Raw genomic sequence first — 2,500 nt, 5'->3', positions numbered from 1 at the left:
CACACTAATACTGAACCGTATAAATTGTACTCAGAGGTGGCCAAAGTAAAAGTAGAAGTATAAATTCATGGTGTAAGTGCAACACTAGCACATGATGTTACATAGCTGTTACACCAGTAATGCCATTGTACCTAATGAGATGGATAGACTGTGTTGTTACTGAAAAAAAAAACTAAAAACCTAACAAGGACCCACCACAAATTTAATACAAGTCAGATGATTGTAAGACAAGTATACAGGTCTACCTTTTGCTCATATAAGTGACCTGTGTTGGAAGGAAACTGGATGGATAGAGATTGTTACTGACAAAAATGAAAAATCTAAAAAGAAAACCCTCAAATTTGATACAAGCAGCGCAGAATCAGGTAAATCACTTTGTAATAACTGTAGACCACTTACTCACTGAAGTGACTTGTATTGGAAGAAAACTATGGCTTGTTTTTTACTTGCATTGATTGATGACTTGTCTTACTGGCTGGTTACTTCTCCACTGGTTGGTTAAGAGCCTCCCTCGCACACACAAACACAGCTACTTTGGCAGAGTGTTTTTGTGTGCGAGTGTGTTTTTGCATGTGTGTGTGTGTGCGTGTGTGTGTGTGTGTGTGCGTGTGCGGACCAAAGTCTGCGATGTTCCAAGGGGCATCTCTCTGGCTCATCACTGTTTAACTCTTAATTACCACAGCATGCTTTTAATTGGCCATTTAGGAGCCGTGAGAGGGCAGCACGCACACACACACAAACACATAAACACACACACGCACACACACACATACATACACACACACACGCACATGCACGCACGCACACACGCACATGCACACACACGCAAACACGCGCACACATACGCACACGCACGCATGCACACACACAAGCACACGCGCACGCATACACACACATGCACGCACAAACACACACACGCACGCACACACATACACATACACACATTTAAGGGTCCATGAGAGGGACACAGTTTTAGTTACACCCTGGACTGGTAGAGGGCAGCACACACACACTGGCTCAAACTCACATGCATCCTTACACACCCACACGTACACATGCACGCACGCACACACAAACAAACAAAAATATCCTCACAAACACATGTACTCACATGCACACCCACATGAAAAATGTCAATGTAACGTAGGCCTATACAAAATCATCGTGTGTATGTGTGTGTACTCCACTTAACCCTGGGCTATTGTCCTCGATTGTAAGTCGATTTGGTTAAAAAGCGTCTGCCAAATGCAATGTAATGTAATGTCTGACAAATGCAATATGATGTAATAAAATCTTATATAAGAAATATAAAGATATATAAAAATGTATACAGGTTGTATAAAAGCTTATATATGACACAGGCCACTTTTATAATATGGGCCATATAAGTGAGCACTCATATGGGGAGCTGGTGGCTCAGGTGGTAAGAGGAGCCTGTTCAGCAACCAGAAGGTCGCATGTTCAAACCCCGCTCTACCTGACCCCCTCCATGTGGCCTTGAGAAGAAATGTAACCCCAAATCGCTCCTGGTGGCAGGGTGGTACCCTGCGTGACATGTGAGACATACAATGTAAAACACTTTGAGTGCTCGAAGGATTTGAGAGGCGCTATATAAAGCTGCCCTACAAAGGCAAATGGCAGTAGCCTAACTATGCGAACATTGAAATTGAGAAGAATGCCCTCAATGACTTGATATTAGATTGAATATTATAGTTACTGCAAATTTAACAGCAATATCTCTAAAACTATTACAAATTACTATGTCAGAACGCTACAAAGGACTTTTAGAAAAGCACAACAAAATACCTCCTCTTAATGTATGTTCTCTACAAGTCTTCTGTTGTCCAGTCTTGCACTTTAAATGTCTGTATGAGCACTGTTTATGTCCATACTGTCTAATGTTCATGTATGAGTATTGTCTATGTCTATACTGTCTACGTCCTTACCTAGATTAGTCTATGTCTGCATGGGAAAGCAAGAAACGTAATTTCAAATTCTTTGTATGACCAGTGCATGTAAAGAAATTGACAATAAAACCAACTTGACTTGACTAAAACGGGACACCTTTGCACCATAAGGCATTGACACAAGATGAAGAAGATGTAATGAAGTCCATTTTCAGTCTAAACTCAATTTTGCCAAAATGTGTAGTTACTGCACTTTGCCTTTGTAAGGCCTTTGTAACTTACCATTTGCCATTCACACACATTCCAGCAATGTTTTTGTTGAAGTATTTGTAATGTCTATGAGGAAAATGAGGAACAGGCCACTTTTATAGTACGTACCATATCATTACATTACTTTACATTACTCTTAGCTGACGCTTTTTTTCAATCCAAAGCAACTTACAGTTATTTGAAGTACAGGGTATTGGTGGTTACAGTCCCTGGAGCAATGTGAGGATAGGTGCCTTGCTCAATGGCACCTCAGCCATGGAGTGATATAATAATAAATAATAATAATACATCAACAATCATCAAAAATCAAAAAAATTTTTTCA

General features: G+C 40.3%; 1 protein-coding gene across 1 annotated transcript in view; it reads right to left on the bottom strand.

Moving 5' to 3' along the window:
* Positions 1-2,500, bottom strand: part of tfeb (transcription factor EB) — an 89,554-nt gene that overhangs the window by 17,108 nt on the left and 69,946 nt on the right. The gene's annotated exons all lie outside the window — the stretch shown is intronic.

The sequence above is a fragment of the Engraulis encrasicolus genome, chromosome 14 (assembly GCF_034702125.1).
Source record: "Engraulis encrasicolus isolate BLACKSEA-1 chromosome 14, IST_EnEncr_1.0, whole genome shotgun sequence".
Classification (NCBI taxonomy): Eukaryota; Metazoa; Chordata; class Actinopteri; order Clupeiformes; family Engraulidae; genus Engraulis; species Engraulis encrasicolus.
Note: the sequence above shows the minus strand (reverse complement) of the source record. Positions and strands in the feature narration are given on the sequence as shown.